Raw genomic sequence first — 18,670 nt, forward strand, 5'->3', positions numbered from 1 at the left:
CTAAGGAAAGGAAAGTACAAACCCTGGGCAAACCATTCTGACCTTCAGATGCTCAACTACTTTCGGTATTCCTCTATTTCTGTCCCCAGTAACGATTTATTAATAAATTCATTCATTTATTTGAAATAACAGTAAACACTCTAAATCTCTGCCTAAATCCAATTAAGTTGACTTATTCCCCTTGTCCCTCTACATGTGTTAGACACATAATTGATGCCTTGTTTTATTTAGCATTTGTCTTTATGTTCATCATGCATGTAAATTCTGTATTTCATTATTATGATATTAGATCATAAAAGTACAGGTGGTTGTTACTTTGAAAGCTTTCTTAGAGCACCTCCCAAAGTGGTCTAGATTACAATGAATGCTGAAATGGCACTATTGTGTCTGTGGTAAAAATATGGAGAGTTCTGTGTGGGATAGCCACAGCATTTTTGGTAAACCTCAGAAGGGATACTTGGCATTGCAAAATCAAGTGCTCTTCTTGACCTAAACCATATACTGGTTTTTCTTGAAATTACTGAAGGGTTAGAACTTTTCTCCATTAACATGGTTGGTAAAGTCACGTTTTCCCCCAAGAGCACAAACGTGCAAATAAAAAAGACTGGTTATAGAAATCCATGTGAGATTTCATTTGAGATTTACCTAGTTGTACCTTTCTTATCTCTTACCTGTTGGTCAAACATGGCTTACACTTATTTTCTTCAAGTTGGCATTTCTTGCATGTGGGGAGTTTCCACAAGAACTTTAGAACTTTTGGAGACAGAGTTTTCAGAAACAAGACAAAACACCCAAACAACCTTTATTCCCTAATAGAACTAGGGCTTTCGAAAAATTAGACTGAGTTCTTGGGACAATTGAGAAGATTAAATGAGAACATTTATGAAAAATATATGGAATAATGCAAGGCACAAAGTAGATCCTCAATAAAAACCAGCTATTATCATCTCCCCCAAATTTCATGGAGCTGGCACCCATAACCCCTTTAGCTCTGGGTGCCATCAGTAGAACCAGAAAGTGATATATGGTGGAGAGGAGATGAAAGAGGTAAAAGTTAAAAAAAAAAAAAAAGATATAATATGTTTGGTGTGGACTGGTCAAAGATATGGGGAAAAGGTAGACAAAGATTAAAAAAAAAAAAACTAAAGAGAAAAGAAAAAAAAGTATGGCTTTTCACTCACAATGATTTTAAAGGCTACTCCAAGGCCCTAGAGATCATCAGCTGCTGGGCTCTTTATCTCAATATTGGCTCTCTGCCATCTCCTTTCCTCATGTTCTAACTTCTAACAAGTGTTTCAGATCATCTAGAAGATTCTACAGATCCAATCCTATAAAATGCGGGTTAAATTTTTCTAGTTTCGTCTAAATAGACAGACATAAACATTGAGTAATGAACTAGTTTATCCCTAAATCTCTAGAAACCCATGATAACATAATTATTTATACAGGAGAATTTTTAAAAATGTCATTCTTTCACCTTTAGAAGGATGTGGTAACTGAATTATCAAAGGCTTTCTTGGTAAGGCACTGTTATCTGCAAGTCATTTCTTTAGAACACTGCAAGAAGCATGCTCCTGGTGGGTAAATAAAGCACTCCGAGAGACTCCTTCACCTCTTCAGGCTTAGGAACATCACTGAGGGCATTAAAGCATAAACTTTCTAAACAATATACCCACAGCCTGAAAAAAGTGCCTTACATTCCCCCCGCCCCCTGTCCCTGCCAGAGGACGGCTTCTGAAATGAGAGAACTCAGAGGTTTCTTATGAGCATGACGGCTGATTGTTATATTGGAAGAGATTGTAGAAGCGGAAATTATGGCAAAATGATTATGTTAAAGTGAGAGAATGGCTTTCTTCTCCCCCATCAGGGGATTAGGATGGTGAAGGAGAGGTGCTCTGTTATGGAGCCACTCTATCCATTCCTCAGCCCCTTGGTTGAAGTTTTAGAAAGATTAGTGTGGTGTGAGACTAGAGGACAACTCAGGAGATTTGGTGGCCTCTGTACTACGTCAAGGGTTTAGACAGAATGGTTCTGAGTGTCAGTTTCTCTTTAGGATGCTGTTCAGTCCATATAGGCAAGATTCCAGTTTGGGGGTTGTAGAATATCTCTGAGCTTGTCAGGCCTGGCAAGATCCTGCTCATCCTGGCATCTTCTGCACTGAGAGATGAGCTTGGACCAAGAGTGACATTATTACCATAGTACTGCAAAGAGCAGATTAATCACCAGGTGCAGTGGATACCTGTTCAGTGAATGAATGACCAGGGACCTCTGAGTGGCCTCATAGGCATCTAACAGTAGCTCCAAAATTTGGGGAGTGGGGGGTGGGAGGAAGCAGGAGTCTCACAGTGGCCTGATGAAAACTCAGCCAGTGTGGAATTGTGCTTACGAATAGATAGTTGGAAAAAAAGTTTTCAGAGTCCTCTGGCAGAGGGGTGAAAAGTTTGAATGAGCTGATTTTTTTTGAGATAATCTTGTTTCTCTCTCTCCTTTTCTTCCTCTTTCTGGTTTCTATCTCTAATCTCTAAGACTTAAAATAGTGTTTTGTAGTTTCTCCCACCCTCTGAGCCAGTGCTTCCTAGTGGAGGAAGTAAATCTGATCTCAGAATGAGCTAAGTCACTACCCACCCAAGGCCTTAGGCCAGCTCTGGAGAAGAGTCACTATTTTGTGTGCAGTACACACAAGTACTGTATGCAGCTCCCATCTAACTGTTGGGGCAGGTCAGGCAGGTCACCCCTTCTGATACCTGAAGAGCGGGGGCTTCCACCTCCTGCACTGCGGGTATCACTGCACATGGTCAGGGCAATGGGACAAAAGGAATCACTCTGGCTCTTCAGGCACCAAGATGAGGAAAATCAACGTCAGGGCCCAAAGGATGGAACTGCTGGGGACAAAAGGTTACTACACATTAACAATCGGTCTTCACAGAAACAATAAATAGATGTTAGAGAATGGAAGAGAGATGACATCTCTTGACCCTAGCTGACAAATCTTTTTCAAGTAGACTCAGAGGACAGGACTTCATTTTCCTTGCACTTATCAATAGCCAAGGCAAGAAAATGAATTGAACAGCACTGAGCAACTTTTATTAAGCTCATATCTTCTATGGGCCAAGCACTAGTTGAGGCGCGAAGCAAAGTTTTGAACAAGTCAGATTTTACATTCCAGTGAGGAGAGCCAAAAAGTAAACATAAACAAGTACACAAATACATTAATAAGAAAATACTCAGTGGTTATAAGTGCTATAATAAACAAAAACAATTAATTAGTTAATTAATAAAATTGTGGTTAAGGGGCTATTTTAATTGTATGGTCAGGAGAGGCCTTTTGAATTAAATGATGCTCGAGCTGAAAATTAATGACAAGGAGAAGCCAGCCAGGCAGAGATCTGGGGAAGGGAATTTTAGGCAGAAGGAACAAATGGGGGACAGACTCTAAAGCAAGAACTACTTTGATGTGTTGGAGAAATGAAGAACGGAGTGACAGGGATTCAGTGAGCAAGAAAATGGGCGGCATGAGATGAGATTCTGGACAGACAATGTTGGGCTGTGTGGACTAGAGATGATTTTGGATGACTTCCAAGTGCGATGATAAGCCAGTAGAAGGTTTTCAGAGGAGTGACATGACCTATTGCAGTTTTCATAAGATCATGCTGGTAGCTCTGGAGGGAGGGAAGTGTATAGGAACAAGAGTAGAAACAGAAATTAGTTAACAGGCTAACAAACTTTAAGAAAAGGATAATGACTTGACTAGGGTGGTAGGAGTGAGACCAAAATAAATAAATAAATAAATAAAGAGATTGGCATGTGGGCAAAAGAGAGAAAGTGCGTTCTAGGATTGCAATTATTTGCTGAGATGGAAGAAATATATTTAGATAGCGTGCTAATCAAGCATCCAGTTGGATATTGGAATTTTGGAATACCTTTCAGATCTCCAAGTAGATGTAAGTCGTCAGTCTGAATATGGAGTATCGGGGAAAAGTCAGTCTTGAGATATTAATTTGGGAATCATTGGCATACAGAGATATTTAAATAAAAACCCCCAAAACATTGTGTCTAGTTCAGCTCAACTGTATCTACCCCAAATCAACACTTGGGAAACTAAGTATAGTAAGTGCTATGGATAAAGAGATCAGAAAGACATAACCCCAGAGGGAGAAGCAGACCAAAATACGATTGTTAGAATGCAATGGTAAAACAGAGGTAGGTATAAATATAAAGGAAGCTATTATGGAACAAGTAATGATGCCTGGATAGCAGAGGCAAGAGGCAAGTCATTTGATAGGAACACTTTTCTTGTGAGCTTCTTGTTTTTAATATGGGTGCTTACTTAGAGACCAAGAAAGTAGATGGGATTGGATGTAGAAGTGTTATATGAACAAAGGAAAATTCCATTTTTAACTGCTTTTTGATCTTGGAGAAGGAAATGATCACTCTAGGACTTAACATTCTCCTCTGTGAAAAGAGCAGTTTGAGTTTGAGAGGTAGTTTTCTGCCTCAAGGAAATAGTAAGATAAATAATCAAGATCCATAAGTTATTTTTTAATCTATTTAAAGGTTATATCATATTATCATATATATTTAAATATATTGTAGCTTAATCTATACATATATAAATTTTTGTAAGTATAAATATATATAAAAAGCTAGTAGAAGTAAAATATTTGGCCTTGATAAGATTATACAGTTTGCCAAAAATATCAAATTCTTAGTTTTAAATTTAGTTATATCAACTTAGTGAAGCAAAATCATTAACATCTTGTTGAACACAAGTTCTAATTGATTGTGGTTAATAAAGAAGAAAAAGAAAAAACAAAAATAATTAATGGCAAATTAATGCAGTTTCATAGACAAAATATTTCCAACCATAGAGTACATTGGGGGAAAGTGATAAAAAGCATATTCGGTGGTGCACTTTTCATGCTTTTCTGGCTGGATGAATAATAGAGTCAATGTCAGCTCTAATTGGTATGCTCGTATAAGTTGATGACTTTTTCTTTTCTCTTTTAGCTACACTAACTGCTCGACTTCTTTATCATCTATTTATACTCTTGTAAAATTAAAAAAAAATTGTTTTCTGGAAATTAATTTCTTATGAAATTCTTAATATGAAGCAATGCAATTCTTGCAAGTCACTCTGTAATTTACTACAACATTGGCTAAGTAGTCCTGGAATGTCCTTAACTTTTTTCATCTTACTTGGTTAAACCATTTATTCCCAGAGAATTATTTATTAACCTCAGAAGCAGGTCAGAACAATGTTTTGTATTTCTGTAGTATTTATTTTCAGAATTGTATTTTAAAGAATCAACTTAGTGATATGTAAACTGACTCCATGAAGTGGATACGAGAAGACATTACACTTTTATAAAAATAGAGGCTAAGGTGGGTGGGTGGCCATGAGATACTTCTGGGCCTTTGGGCATAGGGGGCCCAGGCCTACATTATTGAAGGTGAGTGATGCTTGGCCACGGATATCGGTTAATATATAGGCTAAATCCATATTTGAGAAATCAACAAAGCAGGGTCACCAAAATTTTTTATAATAAGGATATATTTTTGACATATATTGTTTAAAGTATGTAAATAAATATTTAAAAAAATATCAGTTCTTTGTTGAACTTCTTTAAGGTGATTTAAGATTTTGTATTGCTTAGTTTTAAATTACTTATGGTGAGGAGGCACCATGTTCTTTTCACTGCTAAGAGTGTTCAAAGGTTTACATTTGACTTTAAACATCATGATGGTCTAGATACATGCCATGCGTTGGCCTCCTTTTCCTGACTGGGTTGGTTTCAGGATTGTTTGTAATGCTGAGGAGTTGAATGCATTTAGTCGGATGCATTCAACTGCTCATGTGCCAAATCCACTGTGTGATATTTCCACTGTGCTCGTGTGCCAAATCCACTGTGTGATATTTCCACGTCTCTCCAAGACCACCTAGGAGAAAGACCAAAAGTCTTCACATGGAGAATATAGTCACAGAATGATCATGTGTTGATTTAATCTGCATGGAGCTACCATAAAGTTGGAATGTATAATAGAAGTCTGAGACTAAATAAGAAATGCGTTGGAGTAATACTCTAAAACAAAGGAACAGGTAAAAGGACAATCAGTCCCTCCTTCAGGTGCGGTTTTGTCTAGCCCTTATTTTTGGGCTTCCCAAGGACTTTAGTGGTGGGAGAATGTCTCTCTGACTTATGCTGGATTCAGTAACCTGCTGTCTGGTGCTGAATATATTCTGCCTTGTCAGTCATACTGAGCTAGTGATTCTTATGGGGAGCAAATGAGTTGTCCCAAGGTACACGAAAAGCTACGGATAAAAGAAGACAACTATGCCTTTTAAAATCCCAAGTCACTTTTTATACTGTTGAAATTTTCCCGGGCTACTTTATCCACTGCTATTGTAGTCCCTAAGTTTCCAGGGCCATTAAACTTATGTTGAAAACATATGTTTTCATGTTTAGTCAAAATGCTTAAGAATATTTAGGAATTCATGTGTTTCCAGAAAATGTGTTCATTTTCTTCCTGACTATTCTATATATTAAAATTTTAGTGGTAAATTAAAAGTTGCCAACTTCTTAAACCATACAAGAATCCATTTCCCGTACTAGTCAGTGATGTATGAATAATGTCTGATGTAAGACTTGCCTTTGGTGTAACTTTGATCACCCAATTCAAAAATTTATATATGATTGAAGAAGATCCAGTAAAGCCAAAGATTAAAATTTATGTGGTTAAGTTTTCAGAGTTAATAATGAAAAAATTAATTTTGTCATAATCTTTTGGCTAATATGATCAACAAGGAGGTATATTTAAGCCATTTTTCTTTTTCACTGATACTTCCTATATAAATCCCCGAATTAAAAAAGTAATATTTATATGAAATTTGTTTTTTTTTATGAAATGCATAATACATTTGTGTTTTGTTTTAACAACTTAACAATTTAAATGACTTTATAATGAATATCAATTATACTTTGAGGACTATTTATTTGGGTTTTTAGGTTATTCACTCCTATGCAAAATGGCTCCAGGCTACCATGGTTTTTAAAAATTTTGGGTCAGTATTTGGCAAGTTTTCAGAAGTCATTTTTATTGTTTTGAAGACAACTGGCTCTAGCAACCTGTCCCAATCATCAATTTTATTGCTTTGATTCTTCTAGAGGCTATGAAACCATATAACTTGGCTTGTTAAGTGTCCCTGAAGTGCATTATTCTTGTAAATAAATAGGCTTAGAGTTAGCTACTGAGAATTTCTCTTAGAATGCACAGATGAGATTGCCAGTTACTTTGTCTTTTATTTTCAGAGATCCGTTCGATTTACTTCTGGTTTCTCTGTTCTGTTCCAGATGATTGAGTTCACCCAAGGCCTGCCTGCCTGATAATTTGGTAGGTATAGCATGGTGCATTGGTGAGGCCAGGAGCTCTGGAGCAGATCTCAGTTGAAATTCAGGCTCTGTCATCATCCTGCTGTGTGACATCGGGCAAGTTATTTTACCTCCCAAACTTTAGTTTCATCAGCTAGAAAATGAGAATGAAAATAAACACTCCCCAGAATTATCGTGAGGATAAAATGAGGTGTGTGGTATGATAATAGCTAATATTTATAGAGCATTTATTATGTGCCAGGTATGTAGTTAGCACTCAGAAATGATAACTCGTTTAGACATACCTGGCTTTGTGCCCTGACTAGTTGGACCTTACACAATTAATCCACTGACATCCTCATACTCTTATTTTCAAATGCCATAGAAAATGACAAGAAGGTAGAAAGGAATGAATCAGAAAGAATCTGCTATGTATAGCCACTGGGTTCATTTTACTTACACTGTATCATCTAATTATCTTAGCAAGCCTTTGAAATAGGACTTATTATCCTCATTGTACAAGTGAAAAAAATAAAGTCCCAGAGAGGTTATTTTATACTTTTCTACATGTTTTATACTTTTCTACAATAAAGCAGAAATATAAATAGAACAAATATAGTACAATTGAAAACTTAATTCTATAAGAGTAAATTAGAATATTGACATTAATGATCTAATAAATTCCTTCTTAACAAATAAATGATTAATCACATTTTTTCTTTTATAGGGTTAAAATAATAAAGTTTAAACAATCTTTTTCCACACATTAAAAATAGAGATGTCAAATTCATTTTATTCTGCTTAATACAGATGTGCTCATAGATCCTTGCATGAGTAAAAGCCCAATTACTTCGTTTCAATCATAGTACATACTGAGGCTTGTTTTTGCTGCTGAAACTGTTCTTTGGTTTAGAAACTTTCCCCTAGGTCATTTAGAAGTATTCCCAGAAAAGATGAAAATGCCAAAAACCTGGTCAAGTATTGCACCAAGAATGGAAAGAATCCGGGATCAGGAATGTATATTTATCTGGTCAGAAGAATAGAGGTTATTCGAATGCCATGGACTCAGTGTTTGTCACTTTGTTTCATAGTTTACAATTTCTCCCTCATTCCCTTACTAACTTCTGTACTATATGGACAATCATCCTACCTTTCTCTCTCTTCTTTTTTTATTTGATTTTTAAAATTTTTATTTATTTATTCTTTTATGGTGACATTGGTTAACGAAATTCAGTAAGTTTCAGCTGTACATTTTAACAGTAAGGCATATATATTTACATTGTGTGCTCACCATCCATAGTTAGATTTCTTTTTGTCACCACATATTTGACCCCTTTTACCCCATTTACCTTCCCCCTCCTCCCTCACTTTTACCCTCTGGTAATGACTAGTCTATTGTCTGTGTCCATGAGTCTCTGTTTATTTGTCCTGTTCACCTACCTTTCTCTTATTTTCAATTTTATTACTTATTCTCAGAAGGAAAGGCACTTGAGAAAAATTTCTTTGACAGCTCCACCTTTTCAAAGGAAGGTACAAATTAGATGTAGTAAATTTGTAATACTATTTCCATCATTAAAAAATGTATCATTCAGGCATTGGTCTGCTCAACCACCTTGAATCAGAACAACTCCATCTGGTTTATTTAGTTTTTGATAGCTCACACTTCAAAGAAAGGCAAGGGTTATATCCGCTGACAATTGTGCAAGCCTGCACAAGCAACAACAACAAAAAAACCTTTCCAGTCCCCTGCAGTGTTCAGTATGTGTATCCTGAAGCACCAGAGATCTGAAGACTTCTGTTGTGGTTTGCTGACTCCCAACAGGCTTTATTCTGCAGGCTTGACTCAGGAGAAAGATTCTCACCAGCTTCAAGTGAAATTGTGCCCAAGTAAAGATTACTAATAAAAATATCATGGAATTTGCTCTGGTGGTACTTTTGGTCTTAAAATTCTGTGTGTGTGTGTGTGTGTTTGCACATTTACTCATTTATATGTATTTTAACTTCAACATCCATATTCAACTTAATCTTTTAGAATTCTTAATAGCTCTAATTTCAGACAAGATTTGGGGCAGCAACTCTTCACGTGCAATTGGCTTAAGTTTCCATTGATATACATGTAGACTTCCTAAGGTCAGATTTGGTTCTTAATTCATGGTAAAATAACAGAGGGTCAGTATAATTTATGCATTATCACTGCAAAGAGATGAGAATTTTGAATAGAAATATAAATCACCAATTTTTAATTTCATCTATAATTTTTACTCTACCTACTTTCCAAATAACTCCAATTTATTTCTAGCCCTGCATTGGTTACATAACTGCTGTTTGCTTTGGGCACCGCATCTATAATATAGTGATAATAATTGCCACCCATGTCATTTCACAGTGATATTTTAAAACTAATGAATAGAGGCCTACATGAGCCCCAAGCTCTTTGAAATACAACAGCTCTATAGTTTACAATTATATTCAACAGGGCCAAAAGTTACACTAGATCTAGTTAAACGAGATGCAGTTTTATAAAAGCTTGCTAAATAAGAAGGTATTCATAAGTTATGTAATTAAAAATTCTTTTAAAATGAATGGAATATACATCATATATATATGAGTACAAAAAAGAAGAAATACACCTAAACTATTAAAAAATTTATTAAGAAATACTTTCATTGAAAAGCTCAGAAAAGAAATATAATGAATACTCCATACAAGTTAAAATTGACAATGGTTATCAGCATTGGTGGTATTGTGAGTGATTTTATTTTCTTCTATATAGCTTTCCTATATATTTCAAGTTTCCTAAAATGAATATGCAGTTCTCCCCAAAATCAAGAAAATAATGTCAATAAATATCTTAATAAAAACTAATGGAACAGGGGGAAATTACTTGGATAGAATGGAAATGTTAGAGCTTTTAGAAAAAATTCCTTTGAACTCTTAAAGAGTGAGTTTGAGGTCCTACGTGAATGAAATAAATGAGCTGGTTAAATTCAATGCCAGTCCTATAGTACTTGGATTTAAATCCAGTTACCATAGGAAGAACAACTCAAGAGAAAACCTATAATTTAAGGAAAATATTCAGTCTTTGTCCATATCCAAATCTTTTTATTTATCCATAAGTTTATATGCAGTGTCAGTTGTTAGACCTAGTCTTATCTTTCAACTTAGCACACTACTAAGGGTCCATAAATTTAATGTATCAAAAATACAAAAGAAAAAAATATTCTAATGGGTAAGTTGTCCTTACTCCCCATCACTCCCATCAACAGTGGATGTCTTTGGGTTCTTCTCATATCCTGCAAGCTCTCTCACCTCGAGGTCCTCTCACATTTCATTCCATCTTCTTAGAACATTACCCGCTTTCCTTCACCAGGCTAATTCCTACTCATATGTTAGATAATTCTTTGGCTTCACCTCTTCCACAAGTCATATCTTGGTCCCCAAGCCAAGTCTGATGGCCATCTATGTGCTTCTGTGACCATACGTTTTCACTCTTAAGAGCACATTTGTCTTATCTATCACCTCTGGTCAGAAAGCCACTTGAGGGCTAAATCCTTTGTGCCTGGCACACAGTCAGTGTGACTCACTAGATAAGGACTGCTGTGACTTCCCTGTTCCACAACTATTCCAGTCTACTGGTTTTGGGACGAAAGAGGAAGCCCTTGGTCATGACCACTGTCATCTGCCTGTGTTTTTCGCCCAGAAAAAAACTGGTAAAAAGAGGAAGAAACATTTAAGATTTGTTACAAGGGAATTTTAACTTAACTTGTTGCATAATGTATTTAGCAAATTTGTTATTCATAAAAGAATACTTTGGCCTGGTCCTAGAGAAGTGACTACATACCGAGAGGAATTTTAAAATAAAAAAGATGAAAAAGATTTTTCCCCCTCTGACTATTGTAAGTCTCAAAGGCAAACATTTGTGTTAGTTCTACACATGTTACATCAAAGTTAATATGATTTGTTCTTCTTTGAAAAATACTCTGCATCTGTAAACCATTGCCTTGTGTCTGGCTCTTTTGTTATATTGGATGAGATCCTTGAATGCTTTGTGTCTCCATTTTTCTAACTGTAGAATGGGGCTAATTTTACTGTCCATAGTGACTAATGTTGGGGAAAAGTTTGTGCTATGATATAGATGTTAGCTGGCTATTAAAGTGGAGAAAATTAGTTTCGTATTGTATTTGATTGTCAGAGTACTCTTTAACCAAAGGAATGATATCTTTAACTACTTCTTTCTCTATATAGACTCATATTTCCCTTCCTCGAACTCCAGTTAAAATGATCAAATTGATGAAAACCATGGTATTGTTGAAAGGTGGTTCCATTAACACAGGAAAATGGAAGACATCAAACACACATTCCTCATTCCCTAACTTTTCCATATCATGACTTGGAAACTATGAATAGATGTGTTAACAATGAGTTAGGATAAAGTAAGGATAAAGTTAAGATAAAGTAAGCAGTTACTTAAACCAGTCTGGCCTCATCATTCTAGGCTGAGTCTGCATGTCAATCTCTGAAGGACTCTTGATTTCTCTCATTATCTAGACATTGCTGATGATGAGGAGGAGCTACACTTTACAGGGTGGGGGCATCACCAGATAAAGAGAGGACAAAGAAGAGTTCTAGAAAAAGTGAGCCTCGAAGTCCTCATTTTGCTCTATAGTTACTCCTTAGCAATCAGAAGGTGGGAAGGTGACCTGTGGGTAGTGGGCTGGGAAGGAAGTGGACAGCCTATGGAGGTAGGGAAGTCGAGAGAGAGATGAGAAGTGAAATATTTATTATATGATTTTATTTTCTAGTTTTATTGATATATACTTGATATATAACATTGTATAAGTTTAAGGCATACAATGTAATACTGTGATATGTATATATATATTGTGAAATGGCTATCAGGATAAGTTTAGTTAACATCCATCAATCCGCACAAACTTCCAGTTATAAGATAAATAAGTTCCAGGGCTATAATGTACATCATGAGGAAGTGACCTGTTTTAAGTAAGGTTGGTAAAACAGTGAAGTCAAAGGGGATTGTTCAAATGTTTTTTTTTTTTTTTTTTGGTTTATTATTATTATTTTTTTATTAAACTGTGACAAATATGTACTGGCTCTGAATTGAATCTTCTACATCGTGAGAGAGGCATACGCAAAACAAAGACTAAAGTCTCCTCCAAGGGAAACACATAAACCATATTTTAAATCATTCTCATTTCCCAAGAACTCTAATGCCCCAATCCAATAAAACCTATACTCTTAATCTTTTTTTTTTTTAAAGCAAGAATCTGACATCAGATGTCTGCACATTCTATAATCCTAAGTCCAACCGCCCCAGATAATGAGGACCTAATTGAGGCTCTTTCAATTAGGTCCTCATTATCATTGTCCCATGTTAGCTCAGGCACTTAGAAATACATACGTGCTGTAGCGCTTCCTTACTCTGATCAGTCCATAGTAAGCCTCTGGCTAGCCAAGACAGAAAAGTTTGCATAAAGAAGCAGAATATTATTCAAAAGGCCAAGAGCCACATTTGGACACAGGGATATGCAATCATGCAAAAAAGTGATTCCAAGGTCAGGCAGCACAAACAACTATTAATAATAAAGGATCTATTATGAAATAATAATGACATATTTCTATTCTTCAGCCGTATGATTCAAATCCTGTAATATTTCAAATAAATAGTGATAAATAGGCCCAAGGTGACCTCAAGTCTTCTGAGAAGAAAGATGTTCTATGTTAATATTCAATTGAGAAGGGAGGTAACTAAATACTGGGAGCCATTGAGTATGGCCATCTGGATAACAGAGCAGCCTGATATTTCAGGACAAATTCTATACATATTTCTGCTGTAAAGAAAGGAAAGGAAAAATAAAAACTTTTGATCGTGTGCTTCTTCTTCTTCTTTTTTTTTTTTGGCTGTTAGTAATGAAAAATTATTATTAGGATGAATCTCTTTCTCTATCAACCATTTGCGAAAGTAAAGCAAATGGAAAAATCCCAGCTTGTCATTAGATCTGAGATGTGAGTACAACATAAATCTCCAAGGCTAAGGGTCTTGATAATGCAAATATTTGACTGGAGTGTGGGCTGTCCAGCACCTGGCATGAACTAGATTTCTGTGTGAATAGAGGTGTCTTTCAGGAAATCTGGGAGCTCCATGTGCAACCTCACTAGGCCATTAGGGGCTCACCTCTTAGACTCATTTTTCTGGCCTGACTTTGTTCTAGCTCCAGAACCAGGACTGTGATGGTTTTTCCTTAACCTCCTGATCCTGATCTCCTGTTTCAGTGATCCAAGTTACGGAATCCAGTTCTCGTCCCTGTGTTTTTGACTTTATTTTCTCTTAACAGCTTCTTGTTCTCTTTGGTTTGGCTTACAAGCTAGAAACTGATTTCAAATCTTATTAACTTTGTCAAACTATGTGTTAAGCCTAAAATGTTTCTTCTAGGAGATCAGGAAAATGCTAGAATGTGAATTGAATGCATGCCAGGATATAAGAATGGAATTAGGTCCAATGCATAGCCATGCTTCTGTGGATTAGAAGACCCAAAATCTGGTATAGATTGTTTAAATGTTGACTTCTAAAAGCAAACAAGATTTCTATAGTTTATGAATCCCATGATTTTTTTTTTATAACTTTCTGAAAGTTTTAAGAGATATCTCTAGGATATACACTATCTATGCCCTTCCCAAACTAGACTCAACCATAAGTGAATTATTGGCCAAAGTCCTCTGATTCCTCTAGGTCTGAGGAGTCATTATTTCTCTCTTTATTTAGGAGTCTGTGGTAGAGAAAAGGTGATTTGTTCACCATTTGTTTCTTGTTCCTCAGCATATAGAGAAATTATATTTCCTAACCTTCCTTGCAGTAAATTTGGGAACCATATTTCTGAGTTTCTTTTTTTTCTAAATTCCTTTCCTTTTTTCCTTCTCTTCCTCCCTTCCTTCCTTCCTTCCTTCCTTCCTGCCTTCCTTCCTTTTTTCTTTCCTTCTTTCCTTCCACTGTTTGGGTCAGTGATAGAAATTGAATGAGAATTATAATGTCCTAGTATCACTTCATAAAATTTTAAAATTATGGCTGTTAATTTCAAGGCAAGATTGAAACACAATGAAAAAACATGTTGTTTACTAAGATAAATTATTTGCATCACACTTTTGTTTACTTAGTCTACAGGACCAGGCTTTCTGTAGGCTACACAGTTTCCTTCCTGATGGTCAGAATTCCAACTGGTGGCAGGAAGAATGATGGCAAAACTGTCTTCATTATGTAGGCTGATCTGGAAAAACTAGGAAAATTTGTTTTCTCCACCTCAAAGAAATATTAGTATGTAATTTTATGGGATTTTCTTATTAAAAAGTGATTTCAAATGCATTATATCAGTTAATTTTAGCACAATCTTATAAGGTAAAATTGCCAGTCTATGAATAAAGCATAGAGTAGAGACTTGCCTAATGTCATTCAACTTACAAGGGTAGGATAGTTTAGAAAATAAGTTTTCTGACTCCATCTCCAGTGTTTTGTGTGTGTTTGTGTATTTGTTGTTGTTGTTGTTGTTTGTAATATGTGATAAATGCCCCTTGTAGTAAGCAGGGAATGAAAAGATAGTATTAAAAAGGAAATAATCATGTATAATCCCCTGGCCATTGACTAATGTTAACATTTTCTATTATTTTTCTAGTCTTATCCTGATGTATATATTGTAAATATTATATATTATGCATACATAATAGTTGATAGCATATCATTTATACCATTTTGTGTTCTTTTTTGCACTTAACATTGTAAGAAAAACAGTTATTCTTGTCATTAAAACTTCTTGCAAACATAGCGTATAATAGCTGCATGATGTTTCAGCATATGCTTCTATGATAATTGAATTAATCCCTTCTCTAGTCTCAGGCATTGTTATTAAATTTTTAGGTCTCAGAAGTATTTACTAATGCTGCAGAAGTATTTCTGTACAAAAATATTTTTCTGTATTTTACATTATTTTCCTAGGATAGATTTTTAGTAGTGGAATTATAGAAAAAGAACAAATGCGTACATGTCATCTTTACTATATGAATTCCTTTCTCAGCTTCTGGAAATTATCACACCACCAGTAAACAACAACAGACCAGCTCAGAAATAAAGTCACAGGCTTGAATGAATGGTAAGTTCCACCTCATTCTGGATTGGGCTGTTAAAGTGCCAGTTCAGAGAAATGAGTTTACCAACCATAATGGTTGGCCATGGTAACCTATTTCCAAAGAACTGTAATTGAAATTTAATGTGACTAATCCTCATAACACCCCTGTGCTCTAAGTGGGAATTGTTATTTTGCTGAGAAAGAAAATGCCAAACAATGTATTTACTGTACTCTGCCTTGGGTCCTTCAGATTTACTCACACAAGTGGTGTGCACATTGAGAAAGAACTAGGGTAACTAGATGGATTTGTCTCCCCAGTGTTGGATCAAAACAACCAGGCCAAGATAAAAGACTACATTCGAGGTCAAATGGGTATATTTCTGCTGTTTAACATTCCACAATGAGACAGAGAATGAGTTAAAAAGAGAAGATAACACCTCTCTGCAACAAAGCTAGATTGTTTAAATGGGTTAAATCACCAGAACGAAGTTACAAAACACTCTGTCGTGTCCTATATTGATAAAAATCTGCACTTTTGTCTCTCATTTTCCTGCCTTTTGTAGTGGCACACAACTAATATGATATTTCTTTCTTCATTTTTGGGAGTCTGTATAATATATAATTTAAAGGAAATCTAAATATTTAAAATAGCTGTTTGCTGGATCATTGGGTAAATCAAGAGGTTTCTGAGTGAGAGTAATTTTTTACTCAAAGATATTTATAACCTCAATAAGAGCCAGTATCATTGCTTGATTTATTTGAATAAATAAATCTAGAAATTTAGAAAATTCAGTTAGAAAGACATGGTTGTTTATAAATGAGCCAATTCTTATACCAAAATGTAAAGCCATGACTTTGAAAAATTCTGTGCTATTATTATGAACATATTTATTTAGGTTTGCATGTGATCTATGTCCTCTTGGATAGATTCCTATATCTAAGCATATAGCACCATCAGGTAGAGGTGTTTTTCCCAGTTAAGGGTGAACTTTAAATCAGATTTAATTAACTTAGAGGAACATTTTTTTAAATCTCTCTTTCTCTTTGTGTGTATGTGAGTATCCCTTTATTTAAAGAAAGCTGAGAAATTATGTGTTAATCAACAAGTAAATTAAAAACAATTTCTATATAACAGGCTCTTAAAGAAAGCAAATTTCTGGCTTTGTTTTAGCTCCTTGTTCACTATTTTTTATTTTTCATGTATTCTCAATTATGATCCTGATAAATATGTTAAACAGAATATTTCTTTTAACTCACTAAAATTGTTTTATAGTAACAAGCCTTTGCATGTAACATATAAAGCCAAGGCTTTTAAACCAACCTAGGCTGGTAAGATTGTCTTTCTCAGGCCAATCAGCTAATCAGAAGAGAAGGTAATTTATTTTGTACATAACAGAAATTATAGGTACCTTTAAGAACTTCATCATGGCTATCTTTTTCTAATAGCAGGGAATAACTTTCTATTCTCCTCAGAAAAGACTGAATTTCCTTTTTACACATGGCTTTCTTTTTACACAGTTCACCCCTGAACTAGCTAACAAGCAGTGTCTTTTCTGGCTGATTAAGCAAGAGTTAGAAATTAGTTTTGACAAAAAACATACTATTTGTATCTCTTTCAGAAGTGAACCTTAAAAAAGAATATTTTAGAATCTATAATACACATTTCTAGTGATCCAAACTGCTTCTTTTTCCTGGATTTGTCAGAGAAAATTTCCTGTTTTTGGATGAATTTTGATGGATGAGTATGAACTGAGTAGGTGTGGGTGCGTGTGGGGGAGGGAGGAGTAAGGGAGAGGGTTCACGTTCGAGAAGTGGAATGGAGTGGCCAGAGGATTTTGAGGCCTGAAGGACCTGTGTGATCAAGGGCCTGGGTAGAAGAGTTACAAAACAGCATGAAAGAATTTGGTCTGACTACAGGATACAAAATTTGGGGATGGGACATGAAAAATTGGGATGGATGGATCTCATTCTGAATGATATTTGATTCTGGAGTAAGAAAGCAAGACCTGATTTGATGGCAATTGGCCACCAATATCTACTACTAATAAAACTGCTGTTTTATGAAGATTGGTTAAAATAAGGAAATAGTGAAAGGTCCTATGGCTCTGACCAACTTTGTTTTATATCCTTCCAACTGCTGACATATTCCACTTTCTGTTTTTCTTTTTTGGTAATAGCATATGTTTAAATAGGAAATTTAATATATGCTGTCTAATACAATAATTCTATTATATTGAGTAGCATTCTCTACTTATTTAGTATGTGTTTTGTAGTTATGAAGAGATATTCTATTATTTTTTACTCTCAGCAAAGCCAAACCCTTTGTAGACCCTCAAGAAATACCTCTTGAATAAAATGGAATAAATGAGATTTTTTACCCTTCTAATATAATAAAGGCAAGTTCTTGACTTGTTTTTGGTGTATTGTAGATTCATTCATACCCGTGACTTTTATAAATTGTGGAGACTTTTCAGTTGTTTTTGAGTAACAATGGTTTTCTGAGTATGAATCCATTTATGCATGTGCTTAGCTGTGAAAGATTAATTAATAATTATATATCCCCTTACTCCAGGTAGGATAGGGTAAATATATCCTTGCTGAAATAGAAATTTCAGATGCAAATTATATTTTCCACCCTGTAAAGGGGCACCATCTAATTTTTTCCTCTAGTAATGTAACTTTGAATAACATAATCACCTCATTTTTATATAAAATGCATTATTTATTACTAACTTATCCACTTTACCAAATTTACTTATTCTTAAGTGTTTTGTTGATGGGATTCAAACACATGCAAACACACATGCAATCAGATTTAATACCAGGAGAGGAAATTTTAGCTATCGGTATAATTCCTAGGAGTTTCCTTATGCAGGGGATTATTAAGGGAAGGGGTAGTTTAAGGACAGACCCTAGGACCCTTGTAGATTTCTAGAAGTTGTTTTTCAGCCTGCTGTTTATTACTTTGCTTACCCAAGTTAATTATAGCACTCGTCCTGTGTCTATCTGGATAGACCCAAGTTTTTATAAGGGCTGGTCGGTCCATGCACACTTGACTGGGAAAGGAAAGAAAGCATCCTTTTTATTGCCACCAGTGCTTGTCTTGTAAGAGATAGGAAACTCAAAGTTAAAGTCGAAATCTGCACCTCCACATTGGTCACTTTGTTAATC

The 18,670-nt window shown here is 35.3% G+C and overlaps 1 long non-coding RNA gene across 1 annotated transcript in view; it reads right to left on the bottom strand.

Annotated features, from left to right (window-relative positions):
- Window positions 1-2,729: 2,729 nt before the first annotated feature.
- The window catches only part of LOC112482564, a 133,785-nt gene continuing 117,844 nt past the window's right edge, over window positions 2,730-18,670 (bottom strand). The window contains exon 3 of the long non-coding RNA XR_003047350.1: window positions 2,730-2,882. This is a non-coding gene — a long non-coding RNA (uncharacterized LOC112482564). The remainder of the gene's footprint in view (window positions 2,883-18,670) is intronic.

This window comes from Pteropus alecto, unplaced genomic scaffold, assembly GCF_000325575.1.
Source record: "Pteropus alecto unplaced genomic scaffold, ASM32557v1 scaffold185, whole genome shotgun sequence".
NCBI classification, from domain to species: Eukaryota; Metazoa; Chordata; class Mammalia; order Chiroptera; family Pteropodidae; genus Pteropus; species Pteropus alecto.